This window comes from Centruroides vittatus, unplaced genomic scaffold, assembly GCF_030686945.1.
Source record: "Centruroides vittatus isolate TY-2023 unplaced genomic scaffold, ASM3068694v2 contig_738, whole genome shotgun sequence".
Taxonomy (NCBI): Eukaryota; Metazoa; Arthropoda; class Arachnida; order Scorpiones; family Buthidae; genus Centruroides; species Centruroides vittatus.
Genome location: NW_027122474.1, coordinates 1,885,531 through 1,906,109, shown reverse-complemented (window position 1 = coordinate 1,906,109; position 20,579 = coordinate 1,885,531). Strand labels below are relative to the sequence as shown.

The following is a 20,579-nucleotide window of genomic DNA, read 5'->3' as shown; positions in this document are numbered from 1 at the left end:
TTATTTCTATAATATTTTATAAAAACACTGCAATAAAAACACTTTTATGTAATAACATTTAAACCATAACTTTATTGATTATCCTTCAACTGTACCACATATTCATAGATCGACTTTCTAGCAATAAAAAAGAGAAACTGCTCGAAAGTGGCCATAATTTATTATTATAGTAGCACCAGATTAAATTAATAGATAAAAAAAGTTTTATTTAAATCATCATTTTAGAATATAAATAAATAAAAGAACATAGACACAAGTATAAGCATAACAAGCAGAGTATAAGCACAACGGAAGCACAACAAGAAAAACACAGGCACAACATAAGAACAAGCAAAACATAAGAAAAAACACTAATATAAACTAGCACAAACAGAAAAATAATTATTTAATTGTTATTATAGTAGCATTGTATCAATTTACAGCAAAGGATCATCACATTTAAAATTGTATTAAGTAATTTTCAGCATTAAAAGAGAGTTGATTAATTGTTATTAAGGTACAGAGCCTAACTAGATAAAATCAGCAAATAAATTTAAATAAAAATTGAATTGAATTAATTACAATATTGGCATTATAAATAATTTATTTTAATTTTAAGTTTACACGTAACACAAATGTAAATAAACGATTATAAAACTAGAAGAATAAAATAATTCTGTACCTACATTTAAAATGATGTGATCTTTACGTGTAAAGATAAGCTCAGGAATAATTTACATGAAAATTCGATAGGTTCTTTGGTGGTAGTATATACATTAAATTCCCATTTGTATGCATCCATTTTCATGTAAACACAATTCAATATATTCTATAATAAATATATTGAAACAAAAGTCATGTATATAAATTTATTATGTTAATTTCAATATATTATTCAAGTTAGTTGTATAATGTCATGTTATTTCCATAATTTTTCTCTCGTGTCAACTTTGACTTGTCACCAACCTGATTTAACATGACAAAACAGCATTTTTTCCATCCCCTGACAGCTTTTACTTTACATTTATTTTATTCTTCTTTTACTCATTTCGTTAAAAATTCTCACTCATTCTAAAACAACTCGTTATAACGTTTTGTAAATTAATTAATACGGTTTCGATTCTCGTTATAACAAAGTTTATTTATTTTTTCATTTGTTTTCCTCTCTCTTTCTCTGTTCATTTATTCTAAATAATTTAATAAACTCAAACTGTTTCTTTTTAATTATTCATTATAGTGAAATTCGGTGTAATGAGATTTTAATTAATACTTTTCTAAATCTCGTTATAACGAAACATTCTATTAATTTGTTCATTTTAAATAATTTTATTTTATTTAAAAAAAGTCGAATTTGTTTTAATGAAATTCATTACAACGCCTAATTTATTAATACCACTTTTCTAACTTGTTACAACGAATGAAAAAAAAATTTTTTTTTTATTTTAATTTTTTTTAAACATTTTTAAAGTTTATTTTTATATTATTTTAATTACTTTATCGCATTTTTAAAATTTAAATATCTGTGGTTTATACCATGAAATTTCGCCACGATCTTAAGAGATTATTTTTTTATAAAATTAATTAAATTAATTAAGATATTAATAATAATTTCAAAAGTTAAGGTGTTTATAAGGTAAAAGAATTAATGACATTTTTTACATTTAAATTTAAAGCTGTGCATTTTTTAATGTGTGTAAGAGTTAGTGGTTATCAATATTGTAAGAACTTTTCCACGCTAAATTGCAAAAAATAAAAAAATAAATAAAAAATATGACTAAAGTGTCTTTTAGATTGAAGCAAAAGACTTATTGCAGAATGCAATATGGCACATTGTTACCGGAATAATAGGAATTTTTGGTTGTTGTCATGAATCATGGGAACAATGCTATTCAATACGAACTGCATAACTACAGAATGCGAATCTGCACCTCATCCAACAGTTTGAATTCATCGAATGATTTTTGATGAATGAGAAATATTTCCAATAGTACGTGCTCCATCCCTACGTGTTTTAGTGAATTTAAATCAAAAATTTCTAATATATAAGCTTAAAATTGTGAAGTATCTCCAGTTTTAGGATGGGTTCTCTTGATACTTTGCACGGTATTCTGTCTAAAATATTTTTTTTTTGTATTAAAAAACTTTCTTAATAAAAATATTTTATACTTATTCATAAAATTAAATAATATATTTTAATGATTTAAATTTTTTTCTGTAAATTATACTCACAGGATTTCTTCTGTAAGCTCTGATGCTATACGTTGTTCTAATATTTAATATACTAGTTTATTGTTTGTATATAAAGGTTATATTATTATAAATAGTTTGTATTTATTTAATTAGCGTTATTAATTCAATACACGTGCAATTTTCATTCTATTTTCTTGCGGATGACAGTAAAGATAACCGGGAGAAACCTGTGACTCTATCATTATCTCTCTTCATTTTATGCGTTTTTATTCACATAAAAATTAATTTAGTGTTTAATGTTTATTAAATTTCATAAAAATTTTGTTAATTAAATATAGTTGACGTGTACATAATTATAATTTAAAAAATTTAATAAAATTCGTCCTTTATATAATACATTTTATATGACAAACGTAAATTAAAATAAAACGCAAAAAACATTTAAACAGTCTTTATTATTTTTAACTGTATTAAATATTTTATTAGATTTTCGTTTATAATTATATCATTTATATTTTTAACTCATTTCAATTTAGCATCCTTCGATTTATTTTTGCTAAATAAAATCAGGAAATAATATAAATTAAAAAAGAAATCTTATTTAATCAATTCTACTAAATTTACTTTTAAAATGTTATTAAATTAAATTAATTTACTTTTTTAAATAATCTAATTTTATTCATTTTAATTAAGATAATTCTCAAAATAACATTAAGAAAATGATCTCTTACGAGAATTGATGCTTTGCTCTCGGTTATCTTTATTACTTTCCATATAAAAATAAATAGATATTTATATTAAATTAAATGTATTAAACGTTTAAAAAATTAAAAATAAATAAATTTACAATTTATTATTTTTAAATATAAAAATATTCTTATTAAATTAAACAAATAACAAAAAGAAAATGAACCTTGTAATGGTTACTCGAAATATTTTTATTAATGAAATAATTATTTTTAACAAAATTTTGTACACTTAAAAATAAATAAATTTTGGGGAAATTAGAAAATTAATTTTTTTTTAAATTCTGATTTTTATTTTTTTAAATTGAAGGTTTTTTGTAATTTTTTCCAGTAATGATGTTTCGCTTAACGATAATCCTCTTTACTTATAAAAAAAATTCCAGATTCTTAAATTAATTTTAGATGCGGTAAGTAAAAGTTCTTGTAAAATAATTATCGAAATCTTTAGCTTAAAAAAATTAATAATGTTCGTACTTAAATACGTGTATTATTTTTTTAAAACTAATTTAAAAATTATAATATTGTTACGAATTAAATTTTTACGATAAAAATGTTTTAAAAGGATTTTCTAAAGTTACTTTAAATGATTTTAATATTAAATTTTCTTAAAATTTAAATAAAAATTTGAAATTTTTTAATAGAATTTTTATATTAATAAATTTATCTTATGATAAATATAAGGGATAATCTTTTTCCTAATAAAATAAAGTTTTATCTTCTTTATCTCATGAAAAACAAGAATATTATGATGATATCCTGTGATGATAAAGTCATATTCTCTTCATTTTATAAGGATGAAGTGAGAACTGTGAACTTATTGATGAAAAATAATTATTTCATCAATAAAAATAATCATGATTTTTAAAATAAACCAGCAATTATTTATTCTGACATCTTTACAATACCAGGCTGCAATTTTTCGTCACAACGCTCTCAATTTTAGTACTGTTTTGCCCCTGTACATCATACTTTTCCTGTTAACAATAGAGTCATGCTGGTCATCTAACTCCATTTAGGAGAAAATTTTTTAAATGAAATAACGTGATTTTCGATCCAAATCGAGAGCTCGTATATAGTTAATCAGGGCCTCCTACCACTAAGCTTTTCATATCTATCTCTACTTTCATCTATCTAACTCCATTCTCGAGATTAAAGAAGGGCACACACCATGGAAATTTATAGGTCCTCAATTTTTGAAAATTGCAGCCTAATAATTTTGATAGTTGATAGCAGAATTAAAATTTTTTAAAATGTAGAAGGTTACTATACGAAATTTATAAGTTTTTAGAAGAATTTTTAAACAAATATCTGTTAAAGATATAGTTGATTTTATGAAGAGAGATATCACGTGTCAATGCTTAACGTAAATTCTAACCTTAACCTTTGATTTAAAAAAATAACTGTATAAGCTTAATTCTCCGTTTAAAATATCAAAATGATGTAAATATTTTAAAACCTGAATAAGTTTAATGGTATAAAGTAAAATAATTTAAAGATAAATTTCTGAAAAACTATATTTTACAACTTTTTAAATGAAATTCTGCACTAAAAAAATATTTTCTATAATTTCTGATGAAATAATCTTGAAATGTTACCTTAATCCTTCTATATTACTTTCTTATACTTCATTTTTCTTCATTTGTACATTTAAGGTGACTATTACTGCAATAGATTGTTATTAAAGTGGGAGAAACACACCTGATATAGACACGACATCACTAAGTCCATCTGGACTTAAGAGTTTAGAACAGAAATATTGATTGAACATACAACTATACTGTTATATCCGAATTATAATGTTAAAAATAAACTTATTTCATTAAAAGTTATCATGAAAGTTAAGAATCATGCATATTAAAGCATTAAATGTATCCTTTTTTTAATTATTTAAGATGTATAACGTTGCTAAACTCATTTATTCTCACCATGAATTGCTACTGTCGTGTAAGAAAGAGGATAAAGTGAATTAGTGATCAATTTATTTCCTCTTTTCACCCTTTCTTAATAGTCTGTCTACTTTTGTACCAAATATTGTACCAAGTGTAATGATTTATGACGGGAGAACAGGAAGATCTAAAATACATTTTGTCCAGAGCTGTGAAACTCCGGTAAAGAAAGACAGATCATAACTTTTTACCAAGTTTATCATTTTTTAAACACTGTATTTTTCTATGCCAAATCACGTACCACCAGAACAGACAAAACACTACTTTAAACCCATCCAAATTTGATAATAATAATTACAGAAGTGAAGAAATGTTAGTTTTTTAAGACATAAAAGCTACGAATATGCAAAATTTATCGATTTTCTTTATGTGGTTAAAATGGAAAATATTCCATCTTCAAAATTGGTTCTTGGTATTCAGGATACGTCTTTCGGCTCTTGGGCATTATTTGTGTCGTTATACATATTTAAAACTTCATACTCTACCTTTTAAATTTGAGGAAGAAAAAGTATACCAAGCTACATTTCTATAATTCATACAAACTTCCGACTGATATTTTTCAATTTTCTATTAAATAACATATGAAAAACGGCCAAGAAAAATGTTAAGGAAAGCTTTCTGATAGAGACATATGGAAAGAAATATATCTAAACACTAAATAAACAGAAGTTATAGGTTAAATATAAGATGCAGTTTACAACTGAGCATTACAAATGCACAGAAGCAAGCCGTTAGGTAAGAAACTATACAAAATATAACCTTCATCCTTTGTTTATTAAAGAAAACACATCTTACTTTTTGATAAATGATCGCCTTTTACGTAAACAAAATGTAAATAAAGTACGAACTTGGGGCTTACAATAGTAGAAAGTTAGAACCTGAAAAGGTTTCTGAATCGTAAGATGTATCGTTTATCATTCAACAGCATCAAGAAAACTCTTATCCTCCGGGAAGAAATCTTGTATATTTTTATGTTGTGCACCGTTTGTGGTAAAATATATCTGTTCACAACAGTGGCACCATTCAAACGGATCTGTTTATGAACCAATACAATGAAGTATCTTGCTTTAGCTCCGGGAACATTCTTCTATATCCTTTTTATCCTTCTGTAACAACAAATGTCCAGATATTCTTGCTAAATGAGTCAGATAAGGAAGTCATTCACTTATGAGATGCCTTTCCCCCTTTCATTCTTTTCAATTTCAGTATTTTTCAGGCTGGAAAAAGTTGACAGATTATCATTATTATGTGTTCCTCTTTCCTTCCCTACTTTACCAAGCGTAAACTAAGATAACAAATGACAGTAATACTTTCTAAAGATTAACATAAACTTAATAAACTTCATGCACATAATAATAAATAACTCACAATTTCCTTTCTTCTCGTTCTTGTATATATATATATATATATGAGGATTGGAATAAAGTAAATGGTAAGTTATACGTGATGATATCGATATATTATATCGATTCATAACATTAAAGTTGAAGTAGTTTTTTATGAAAATATCCTTCACCAACATAAAAATATTTTTGTTTTCTCTCATACAATTCGATTCCATTTTCCATTACTTGATTTTCGTTAACATAACTTTGCTTTTTCCAAAATTTGATTCTCGTTTGCTTCCTTTATTTGAACTCTTTTATTAAATTTTGGCTCTATTTTCTGTAAATAGCTTCAACTTTTTTAACTAAATTTATAAATATTTTATCTAAAATTATACTTTAATTTATGTAATTTCTACACGGCATCGATTCGTCCAGCACGAAATTACCTCCAGTTTATATAATTTCGATCAATTTTATATTATCGTATCCTTACTTTGATGCTATTTTATGTAAATTATATACAATTTTCACTCGTTAAAATAGAATTTATAACGTTTTTGGTTTAAATTAATAAGTAAATAGCATCAAACGTTAAGATAACACACATCAAAAAATAGAAACAAAAACTAAATCTTAAGTAAAAAAATGAAAATTTTTGTATTTTTTTAGTGTTTACGTTTAATATACATTATTAGTAACACCGATTTTACACAATTAATCACAAAATACTCGTAAAAAATCAACTTATTCAAATCTTTATTGGAAAGAATCCAATAAAAATGAAAAGAAAAAGGGAGAGATGGAGTAAAAAAATCTATTCTTAACTACCAATCGGATTAAAGAACTTAACTCAATACCTCGAGATTAGAAAAGGAAGTCTTACAAATATTAATCTCTAATCAATACAACTTTGTAGCAAAGTTTCAAAAGTTGAATAAAGATTATAAACCTTTACCCCCTTATTACATTTTTAATAATTGATTTCATCATTTAATACTATTTTCCATAACTTATTTTACTTTTTTCTTTTCTTTCTTCTTCAAATTTAATTCGTTTTCTCCCCCTTTTTCCATAAGTTAATTCGTTTCTTTCGAAAAATTTGATTTCCTTTCGATGAGATTCTTTATCATACTACCCTTACTTTTTTTCTTTTCGTCTTCTTCTTCTTCTTCTTCTCTCTCTCTCTCTCTCTCTTTTTAAGTTGAACGAGAGAAAAATCACAGTTCTTGTAAATGAAATTAGAATCTTAAAGCTTCCATTTAAAATTACAGAATTAAGAAATTTTCACTCGGAGTGGAAACACGTATATAAAAAAAAATTAGAAAAATACTGAAGAAAATGTTGTTCCTAAAAAATTCAGCAACGAGTTGCATAACTTTTCCGGCAAAAAATTTAAAATTACGTGTGGGCCATCTATTACGATATTTAATTTTAAAAACTTTTTATGTTATTAATTATTAAAAACTGGCAAAAAGCTTAATTTTGAGAATAGAGATGAGTTTTATACAAAAATGTAAATGCTAATAACGACTAAATTCTTCATTAATTCCAAACCTTTCTATCTTTTTATGTTCTTAACTTTTAACCGCCAAAATTTAACGGAATTAATTCACCTAATACACGAACCTCTCTGCAAAATTTCAGAAATTTTCGACACAGGGCACGGGAGTTATTAAACTTCAAAGTGGGTGAATAAAATCGTCCACTCCCACACACTAACATACTAAAAAACATCCCCAAATTTGTTTGTATTTCTTGACTTTTCAAAATACTCCAAATCCAAATCTAGAGGGGAGTTATTTTTCCATCCATTTCTATACTTTTCCTCTGTTCTGGAAAGTAAAAATAGAAGAGAAAACATGAATAATTCCCTCAGCTCGTATTGATTGACTGTACATTTTTTATGAATCTTATTTGTTTTTTTAATGGTATTTCCCGAGGATTGAGATGGATTTGTCTTGTTCATAGCTATTATTATTTAGTCAATGTGTCCGACAAGGTGCCAAAAGTTATTTATTAACAAGAGAGAGAAGAAAACCAATATAAAGCCAATCGTATATTATTGATGTTTCCTTTGATCTTCTTCCAATCACGAGTCAACGAAAGAAAAAAAAAGGAAGAGAGAAACTAAACTATTTGTTGATATTTATAAAGCTACGTCATATTTCTCGCCTTATATGGCTATAAATATGGACAATATTATTATAATATTCTGTAGTAAATGCTTTTATATAATAAGTTGAAAGTAAATTGCAACTGGCTGATCGTAAATTGAGGTTATTGCATGAGTTTCCTCTATACTTTTATAAGTAATATGGATTTATCTAGTAAATAGCCATCTTTAAATGGCTTCCCTACTGATAATATTATAGCTTATTTTTATATTTATTTTATTTTATTTTATTTTTTACTAAATCATAAATGTTTACAGTTATTACCTTGTATCCTGTTTAAATTTTTTAAAAAATATTTAAAATTACTTGTTGAATTTGACATTTTTTAGCAAGTCTTTAGTAATATTTCATACAGTTTTTAATTTATTAATTTATTTATTTTGCGTTTTTAAACTATAAAATTAATAAATAAATATATTTTCTACGCTTTTGAAAATATAAATTTTAAGCGAAATTTAATAATTAATTAAATTATCGGTGAATTTTCTTTAACAAAATTGGCGAAAAATACAAATAATTCAGAAACTTATTTCTTACAACATTAACTGAATTTTGGGCTACCCTATACATGTATTTATATTACAGTACATTAAATTTATTTAAAAGAAGAACATCAAAGTAATGTTAAGCAATAAAATTTTCACTTTATAAATTATTATATAATGTAATTTTATACAAATTAGATTTACGAAGATGCAATTCGAATTTTAGAGAATATATTTATAAAGTTTAAAAATTAATAAAGGAATAATATATTTTATAAATAGATAAAACTTATATATTTTATTTAAAATTCTGTTCGAGTTTTTCTCTTATTCTTTTATTATTGTACAGAATTTTATTTACAAACATATCAAAAGAAAATCCGGCAACGAGTTGCGTAACTTTCCCGACAAAAAATCAAAGTTGTGTGTGGCGCCATCTGTTATGAGATTTTTATTAAGAATCTTTTTATATTATTAATTATTATAAAATAGGAAAAAAAGCTTAATTTTGAAGGTAAAGATGAGTTTTATAAAAAGAAAAACATTGTCACAATGCTCACTGTTTTAGTAGTGTCTTGCCCCTGTACATCACACTTTTCCTGTTAACAATAGAGTCGTGCCGGTCATCTATCTAACACCGTTCAAGAAAAAGACTTTGAATTGAAATAACGTGACTAGTGGTCTAAACCGGAACTTCCTGTGTAGCTAATCGGAACCTCCTGCCCCTGCGCTTTCCACATCTGGTCTGAACTTTCATTTCACTCCAGAAAAACCCGCCAATTTGTTTACATTTCTGACGTTTTAAGGCCTTTCCAGTCCAAAAATGCAAAAATTTCGAGGGACCATTTTTGACCCATTGCCATACTTTTCCTCTGTTATATAGAACTGTTGGGAAAGTAAAAAAAAAACTTTAATCTTCAAGAAAAAAATATATAAATGTAACATCTGAAACATTTAATTTGAAGTTTTGTATATATATATATATATAATCTGTTAAAAGTTATTTTCAAAACATTTTTTGGATGTTTTCCTAAAGGGTAAGAAATAAACTGCATGACAGCTTCTCCGTAAAGCACATAACATCGGCAGAGAAGCGGTTATTAAGGAGTAAAAACTTGTGTTGTAGTTACTCCTTAATGTCGACTTCACTGCTTGTGTTTTCTGTTATACGGAGAAGCTGTAGAGGAATATCCTTTTATATTCTCTTGATACTTGAAGAAATTGTAAAAAGAATTTAATATTTTTTAGTTTAAAAAAACCTTACGAAATTAATTTTTATGTTGTAAAATATCAATTTAAAAAGAATTTTTTAATTTTTCTTTTAAATCTAAAATTCGAATTAGCGTCTCTGTATTTTATTATAAATTATCTTTAAATGATTAAAAATTTAAGAATTTTAATAATAATTTCTCTACTCCATACAAAAATAAGTTAGCTGGATAATAAATTTATAATATTCACATTTTATATTATATTTTATAATGTAATGTAAATAATTATATACACAATATATGTAAGTATAATTATGTATATAATTGTAAAGTATTATTATTATTAATATAATGTAGAGCCTACTCATGGATCTAGGCGGAAGAGAGAAAGAGAGCGAGAGGATGAGGAAGAGGATAAGAAGGAAGACAGAAGGTCCCAGTGGGATGCTGAGCAGATAGGATGAATCAGAAAGTATGAAAATAAATAGGTTATTTGTTGAGAAATGTTTACACAGCAGTTGTTATAATATAAATACGTCAAATTTCGAATTAATATACTAAAATGCACTTTAACTTTAAAAAAAAACATTCATAAATATTTTAATTTTTAAATATTAAATTAAAAATCAATAAAGGTAAAATTTTGAAGAAACATTATTAATATTTTTTTCAGTATTTTTTTTATTATTATCCTTTTGTAAAATCGAAGATGAGGATGATAATGTAAAGTAGAGAGAATGGATTTAACTCTATTTATTGCCTAGTTATCGGATTTTGTAACAAACTCTAAGCAATTCAATTCGATTACTGAACTTAACACCATCCATGGCATTATCTGCTACAATAATTTAAGTCAATGGTTCATGCTGGAGGTATGAAGTCAGTAAAATGATCATGTTTCCACTTCAACACCAACAACTGCGACGACAGGATTTAACGTTTATACTTTAGTTTAGCAATTAAGTTTTAAGTATTTTAATTAAAAATAATAAACAAGATAAATGTTTAATTATCGGTATTAAAATTAATCACTCGGTTTGCCCCTAGTAACGATAATAATATATCAAGAGAATTAGAATTAATGACAGTTTGAAGAATCAAATTAAATTTACTTCCAAAAATCATGCCAAATGGAAAAGAGAAAAATCATTAAAAGAGATTTAAACTATTTTTAGTAAGAATACTGAATTTAATTTGATATAACAATCTCTGATCAGATTGGATACGCTGTTGGTGGGCTTCACTGCAGAATTCAATTTGATCTCTATGATTTATGATTTAAATTTTGTTTTTTTAATTATATTTTGTTGTTTTTTTTAAGATTTTATCATCGAATTTAATGATTAATGTTATTTTTATATATTTAAATAGAAATTCTTATAAAATTTATAATTATTTACGTATTAATCCAATTACTTTGAACTAACAACTGGAAAAATAATACCAATATAAAAGTTATACTTAAGAAGGATTTTAAATTTATCTCATCATATTACTAGCATAATAAAATATGATTTTAATGGAAAAATATATGAATTAATTTAATAATAAATTACTTTATCCAGCTTGTAAATTCTATATGAGTTTTACTATTGACGAAAGGATAAGAAGGATAAATTTTGATGGAATATGAATGTATATAGTAGACAATGTGGTGCCAGGACAATAGCATCTGTCGAATAAATAATTCAGTACCATTTTCAAGCAAAGAAGTTCTATGAATAACGATGGTCGTTGCCTGAAAATCTGAAACCATAAGACAAAAGTAACTTACAGCAGATGAAGTGGATAAGACGTAGATGTTGGCTTTATTTCTCACTGTTAGCTTCGTCAACCTGAAAAAGTAGATTCTGTAATCTCTTCTTGACATATTACGTTGAAATCTGTAGTTGAAGCAAAGTACCGAACTGAGTGCTCGGAACGATTCCTCTCTTTGATCTCTGGCTATATTGTCCATTTAGGTCGACTCTTGTTCTAACCATCCCATTTAGCTTCTACAAAGGTATCTCTGTCACGATTGAAAGCTTTGAGTGTAATTTCTTCTTAACTCAGAAGTTCTACAGACTTCTTCAATGCCTACTACTGCAAGAAGAGCTTAGTTTTTTTTCAAAGTTGGAAGTATAAATCTCGTGTAAAATTTTATAGCTGTTTCCAGTTAAAATCATCTCTCTGAATGAAAATATTGTTCTCGGAGAAAAAATATTATATTAAAAAATGTATTCTTTTATTATTGTTTCGGTTCAAACTTAGGTAATATTAAAGATTTATTGTGCTTCTCTCTCTCAATATATATATATATATATGTATAATAAAAATGCTGAACAAGATGAGATGAGCAAAAATATCCCACAGGTATACTAAATTTTACAAATATTTTTTTTTAAATTTATACAAATTTTGTTAGGTAAAGTTACTCCAGAATGATTGATGAATGTTTATTGATGTCTAAATTATTGTTGTAAAAATACAGCAAAAAGTTTTGTGAAAATTTTAAACTGTACCTTGATATATATAGATATATATATATACTTTCTTTTTATATTTTTCCCTTAATTCTCTGATGGCATTTATGATCGATGGCATCGGAGAAACACAAATTTTTACGCACTTTTTTACTTTATTTTTCTTTTTTTTTATTGAATTTTTATATTTTTCTAATGGAATAAACATACAATATTTTTTTCCTTAATTATGCAACGTGTAACTTTAATAATTTACATGCAAATCAATAAGGAATTTTAATGATAAATCGATTTAAATGGTTTATATATATATTAATTGAATCAATTAAATTATGTAAAATAATTCAGGGTGAATGCTTAATTATTAAATATAAATTATTCAGAGTTTGCTGCGAAGAATAATTTTTCTTCATTTACTTTATGTAAAGATAATCACAATTTTTGTGGAAAAAATTATTGGATAAATGCTTCTTTATATTAAAAAATTAAATGTTTTTATATATTTTTAAGGTTTAAAAGTGATTTTTTGTTAAATATTTTTTTACTTTTAGTACAATATTAGTCGAGAAAATTAGAAATTTTCCATAAAGTTTGTTGGAGAAATCCTTGTAACAGCATTATGTATCTTCGCGTTATTAGTAACATGAATGGAAAATTTAATACTAGGATATAACAGCAATTAATGAAAGTCTTCTATTTAATACATGCTGTCAATCTGGTTATTATCAACAGGGCAACAGACATTTGTTTCATATGTAATATTAACCATTAGAGCATCTGTCAGATGATGTCTCTGTGATGAATCTGACAGTTGTTAATGCAAATGAACGAAGCTTAATCAATATATAACTAATTAACTTTAACTAAACAGCATTATTTGACTAAAAATAAGTTGTTATTGATACGATAACATTAAGAACATCGATCGATTTTATTACAGGATAAGTATTATATGAAAATAAAGCAATTTATTAAATTATCCACCAGTAAAGATGTACAAAAATATAAGGAGGAAAAAAAACTAGTTCAGAAGAGACCGAGTTATTAATATTATTTATTATTAGACAATAGAAAGAGAAGTTATTTGTTTAGCCTGGAGAAATTGTTCCCATGGAGAAAATATTCTTTTTTTTCTAACCAAACATTCTTGTTTAATCCTCTTACTGTTTAATCTCTTCCTTAAATTGTCGAAAGATTAGTGTAAACAAGCCACATTTTAGTTTTAATACAAAAAAATAACATTTTTTTGGGTTAATTATCTTTCTTTTCTAAACTTTTTAAAATCCTCGAAGAGTAAAGAAATATCATTATTGATCAAGAAGAGAAAAATGTTCTTGTTTCAGTTGTTATTAATAAAATTCAGGATATTTTTTTCCCTTTTCCTGTCTAACATCTCATTTTTAAATGAAAAAATAGCTTAGAACTAGTTTAATTCAACAATAATCCTTTACAAATTCAGTTCTTAAATTTTTCGAATTATTTTTAATTAATTTTTTCAGTAATATTAATAAATTAAGACACGTCTCTTCATTATCTCTTCTCATAAAAATTTTAAATACTTTTTTGAATTATTATTTAAAAATATATAAATGATACCTTATCTAAGTGGATTGTATTTCATTCTCAACTGTTTTTTTTAATACATTTATAAAGAATTTAATTTATATATTACCCATTTTCTAAAAATATCTTCTGAAATATTTATTAACGAATCTTTTAAAAAAAATTTTCTTAGAAAAATTGTGTAAATTAATAATAATCAATAGTAATTTTTCATCAGCATCCTTGATAAAAAAGTTGATGAAAATTTACTAATAAATTAATCGAATTTGCTTTTCATCTTGGATTTATCTTCACTATTTACTTATATTTTATGTAATAATTAAACTCTATTTTAGTTTTTTTTAACAAAAAACTTAATTAAAGTAATTTCTAACTGAAACTTAAATGTATTCAAGATTTTAAATTACCCACTTTATATACCTTTTTTTTAAATTTACATCTTGAATTATTAACACGTATATTAAATTTTAATTTACATATTTTAAACTAAATTTTTAAATATATTTTTATAAATAATTTTATGGAGAGGGAAATTTTTTTAAAATTATTATTATTATTTTAATTTAGAAATTATTTATTTTAAAAACATAGATTTAATAATTTTTTAAAATATTTTTCTAAATTTATTTAAAAAATACCCAAGTTATGCTTTTAAATTACATTTTCTATGTTATTTTTAAGTTTGTAAAATTTTATATACTATAAAACGTTCTATTTTTAAACATTATTACGAGGGGGAAAATGCATCATTTCTTCCATTTATCATGTATAAAAAAATATATTTACTCTATCGAAGACATTGTAAATCTATTTAAAACAACATAAAAAGTACCTTTATCGATGTAATTTTAATAGAAATAAAATATCTTTTATATCACGCAACCTCCTTAAATAGTAAGGATGAAAGAGCAACAATATAAAATATATTGTTCCCTCATGTTAAAAATCCAGGAGCAGCATCTTTTGTCGACGTGATGGACTCTCTAGGAAAATAATGTCTCGTTTGTCCAATCGCTTTTAAAGTTCCCATGTGGAAAGACGAATCCGCATAAAGAATGTGGACTTTTTTTTATCCAAAGAAGTTTTCTAAAGAATAACTTGAGTTTGAAAAGATGGATGTCGTGGACAGAAAAGAACATACAGTTACAAGAATTGTACAAATATTCCTTTATAAATAGGTAGGAAGAAAGTTGAATAGTTTGAACAAAGTATATTTTATTTAATAGAGTTATAAACTTTAAAAAAATCTACAATTTTATTATCAAAAAACTTTAATTTCTCCTTTAAAAAAATAGCAAAAGTTAAATGTATTTTTTAAATTATATTCTTGATTATTATATATCATGAGATTTGAGTTGATAGTTTTATTATTACTATTATTATTATTAATTTTTCTTAATAAATCATTCATATACATTTAATAATATAATCAGATTTGATACAGTGTCCTTGTTCTAAATATAAAACTAGTGTACTTCATGCATTATTGATGTTGAAGCCTCTCTCCATTAGTAAAAGTAATCTTGTTTCTCTTAAAGTACGCTTTCCTTTGTTAATGTTTACTTGATTAAGAATTTTGCATTATTTTCTAATTTAAAATATTCATAAAATTTCGGTTTGTTTGCGTGTTTAGCGAAAATTAACGCAAAGAAAATGTGATGATATATGCGAATTTTATTTATTTTAATCAAATTTTTCAAGAATATTCTTTTTCTTCCGAAATTTTAAAGGTTATTTTTGTTTTCTTATAAAAGAATATACGTTTATAAATACATATTTGAAATTTTATATGCGCACTTCAATATAAATGCTTATATTTATTCAATGCTTTCGGACTTTACTCGATTTAAAAAGAGATTTATAGAAGGAAAAAAAAAATGCTCAAAGATGTGAGCCTTTAACCTTTTTATCACTCGTTCGCTGATTTTATTTACTGACTTGTTGGATGCGTTATAAATAGAGACATTATTCAGAAATTCTACAAAATCTCTTGGATTAAGAAAATACACTGTTGAAAAATGGGAGCCTGTATAGATAGCTTCACTGCAAAACGTTAATCGATGTGCAGTAAAGACTGCTTTACAGGAGACGTTTAAAATTTTTGTTTATAATTTCGTTGTTTTTTTCAGCGGTTTTAATAATTACTAGCACCATGTTTAAAAAATAAAATTATATATTAAAATTTTAAGTTATAAATATATATTTTAGTTATAAAACTTCGTTTTTTTTATAGTTTCTATAAAATTCATGCTTTAAGTAATAATACAAATTCTTCTTTAATTTATAAGCACATTCTAGAGTATTTTCAATTAATATCGATTTTCCTATCCTAATTTCCATCTTATTTTACCATAATACTCTAGTCCTCCAAGATTCTTCAATCACATAGCCTGTTGAACATCATCCATCCATGTCTTTTGCAATCTTCCTCCACTTTCTTCTTCTTTCAAACTTCCGCATCTGAAATCTACTTAGATGTAGTCATATTCGGTGCAACGATCAAATAATAAAGAAACTAGTAATGCAGAAAATTGTTCAACATACGAATTTGCACTTTAATGTTTTCTCTGCCAAAGCTGTAATTCTCACAGAAAATAATTTCAATCTTCACTTACTCCTAATCTGTTCTGATTTGTCAAGTTCTTATTGTACTGTCAATTTCAATAATCATTTCGCTTATATTTCTACAGAAAGTCGAAAAGAAGAAGATTAAGGAAAGATATGTACAATTTTATTTAATCTATACGATTCGAATCAAAAAAGAATTACATGAAATTTCAATTTTTCTAACCATTTTCTATGTCAATAAACTTGAACGTCGTGTCTATAAAAGTAAATAAAGCATTTAGATTTTTAAAATTTAACACTTTTTCAATTAATTTTTCTATTTTTATGATGAAAACATCAACCCTTTTTCGTAGTAATCTCCGATCGTTTTCGTGCATCCATCTCGGGATGGCAGTTTCGAACAGACAATTTTTCCGGATATCATTCGTGGATATATTTTTATTGAAGGTGTGATGGATTGAATATTGATGCGAAATATTGTGGATGAAGTTGATATAAGTTATTCCCATAAAAATCTTTTTATAGATCAAACTTTCGATAAAATATATCATTTATGATAACTTTTCTTAACATAAAAGAAGAAACTGTTTAACATAAAATTACGATAAATAAACAATTCGTATTAAGAAAAATATACCGTAAAATCAACCAAATTTTAATGTACTCCCTAAGACATTAATATTCAATCAAGTTTATATGCATTAAATCTAATTATCTCGGTTTCTTGGACATTGATTTGATTAAATTAATATTCTGGATTAATTTGTGAAATATTACGGTTAACTCGTAATGAAATTTTGGAATTTTTGACTTGTAAATCTCAATTTTCTATGTAAACATTCTTGATAGAAGCATTTTTCAATTCATGACGGCGAAAATAAGCATTTAATTTCTTAATGAAACTATTGAATAAACAGAGTTTGTGTTTGCACAATCAAATTTGGTATTGGACTCAAAAGATAGCTTTCTCTATAATCCTAAAAATTATTAATATGAAGGAAATATTCTATAATTTCAAAATATTTACTCATTTTCTAAGCTTCTAACGTTTAATTTAAATATATTTTCGCACATTATAAAAATTATCATGAATTTACTTTAATACACTAAAATTCAAATTAAGATACTTAAATATTTTATACATATTCTATTAAAGGAAAATTAATAAAGTAAGTAAATAAAAATAATATCAAGAGTGGCCCAAAAGTGTTTTAATTGATAAACTCTTCTCCTGTGAAAACATTTAATTGCTTAGTTACAAAAACTCAATATTAAACGTATAGGGTGGGCCAAATTCGAATAATCATCGTAGAAACTAAATTTCTGTCTTATTCAAATGCCTTTTTAGTTACAAAGTTTATAAAATAAAAGTAAAAAAAAAAGGTATTCGAAATTAGATTCGTTCGTTCAATACACAAATTACAACGCTTCGATACTCTTTCACAAATTGCTGACTTTCTTGCAAAAACTGCTGAGTTGCTGGTAAATAACGCGGTTAACTCACTTTAGGGCCCTGCCGTATATTTAATCAATTAATTATATTTACGTTAGTTTTATTGCAATTTAAAAAATCAACTTCAAATTTTTCTCTCCGTCTAACTAACAAATCAATTAACTCGCCTTTACAGATAAAAATGATGTCATTTAAGTACTGTAAATATCAAAATACTCAAGTATATTTAATGCAAACATCTAGTAAATTTTAAAGTATACTTCGAATAATAATTTTCGTGGGTTCTTAGAAAATTAATCTTAGTTAGTAAGCAGCTACATCTTCAAATTAATTATTTCCGGAATGCTGTTAAAATGATTACTCGTTGATGGTCATTATGAACACAGCCGGAATGGATGATGACAATGATCAATTATTAACAACACTATATTGATTTATATAATTATTTACAATTAATATATATATAAAGGAGAAGAAGGGAAGAAAAATTATAACGTAAAACACTTTCGTTATCTTAAGCGATTATATTTAATAATAAATAGTTACTTGTACATTTTACTTTGTCTTATATTTAAAAATTGATAAATGAAGTATGAAATTTTTATTTATATTATTATTATCTTTTACTTAATTTGATGGATTTTTATCCATTTTTCTTGGTTATCTTATATGCAAAGTGATGCTGATTCACTAAAATGATAAATACTTTTTTGATTAAAAAAAAACCATTAGAAAATTTCTTTTTAAGGTTTAAATAAAATTATAAATGGCTTTATAAGTAAAACATAAAATAAATAAAGATATTCTATGAAAGTTTATTTAATACTTATACATTTATAGTGATGCACATACAGGCTATTTGTAATGATGCTGATACAGGAACACAATACATACGTTTTTTGATACAAACCTTTAAAAAAATCTATTTTATTTTTATTTGTGTGTTTTAAAAATATCTTAAATAGTATATAAAATAATCAAAATTATTCTATGAAAGTTTATTTAATATTTTTACGTACTTATATATATATATATATGTTTAAATATATACAGCTTCTATAAAGCAAGATGCGTGTTGATGTAGATAAAATTTTTTATGAAATATATAATATTATTTTAAAATATTTAAATTATATAATATAAATATATTTATTTAGAGAGGTTTTTAAAATAAATGTATTAAAATAGAAACTATTTTCTAGAATCTAGAAATAAATTCTCAAATCAGATATGGATGATGTGAAGTCTGAAATAAACTGCAAAACATCGATAAGATAAATAGTTGAAGATTTTTAAAAGGTCCTTAGAGGAAGAAAGAATGAAAATCCTACTTTTTAAGAATTGAAGAAGGAATTTTCAACTTAAACCATCAATAAATGTCTTCAGGGAGATAAAATTTTCGTAATTCACTGAATGAAATTTCAATACTCAAAAATATTTTTAATATATTTTATTTCGTACGATTAATATTATTTTAATTTAAAAAATAAATAATATTGTTTTTCTTTTATTAAAAATATAAAAAATATAACTTTTTTAAATCAAACTTTACTAATTTTTTGATTATTCACTCATCATTCAGCATCTTCATCCTTGTTTTATCATTCAATAAACATTAAGAAAATCTCCTGAAATTATATTTTTATCTTATTAAAATTTGAGTTTAATTCCTCTCAATCGTGAAGAAGATGAAGATGAAGATGATGATAAATTTTCTTTTTCTTACATCATCAATTTAATTTGAAAAGTATGATGATTTAAAAAAGGAATAAATGTGATTTTTAAGTATAATTATGTTTCGTAAACTTTAGTTTTAATATTATTTTTCTGTTATTGTAAATATAATAAAATATTTTTTTTATTTTAAAGAAAGATCTGTAATGTTTAAAACAATATCCTTTAAATTTTTAAAAATAATTTTACTCGTCATTCAACATCATCATCGTTATCAACATTACTTTATCATTTAATATACATTAAGAAATCTCTTAAATTTGTATTATCTTATTAAGAAATTAAAAGAATTCTAATGCTTTTCAGTCATGAAAACTGAGATTCTGATGCTGCTGATGCTAATGAAGATGCTGGATGATGAAGATGAATTTTCACTTTGTTAAATAATAAAATTAATTTTGTAAACATGACTTTTAAACATAATTAAATATATAAAAATTTGAAGTTTGTTATAGTAAAAATAAATAGTTTTAAAATGAACTTCAAGATTCAAGATGATTAAAAGTTTTTTTTTTACATTACAGTACATTAAAAATAAAGAACAAATTAATTTAATGCATTTACTAATCGTTCTTGTTTTTCAGTTTAAAAATTTTATAAATTTAATTTTCAATTACAAATTTTTATATAAAAAGTCGGTTTTATAAGAAGAAATTCGCTTTAAAACTTAATAAGATTTGTGCTATTTTTTATTTATTTATTTTCTGCTTTAAAAATTTTAAATAATGAAAATTTCAATG

At 24.3% G+C, this 20,579-nt stretch overlaps 1 protein-coding gene across 1 annotated transcript in view; it reads right to left on the bottom strand.

The window, feature by feature from the left end:
* LOC136980920 (uncharacterized) overlaps positions 1-717 on the bottom strand; it is a 54,404-nt gene extending 53,687 nt beyond the window's left edge. The window contains exon 1 of the mRNA XM_067277119.1: positions 666-717. The gene's annotated coding sequence lies outside the window, so the exon portion shown is untranslated. The remainder of the gene's footprint in view (positions 1-665) is intronic.
* Between the last annotated feature and the right edge of the window lie 19,862 nt (positions 718-20,579).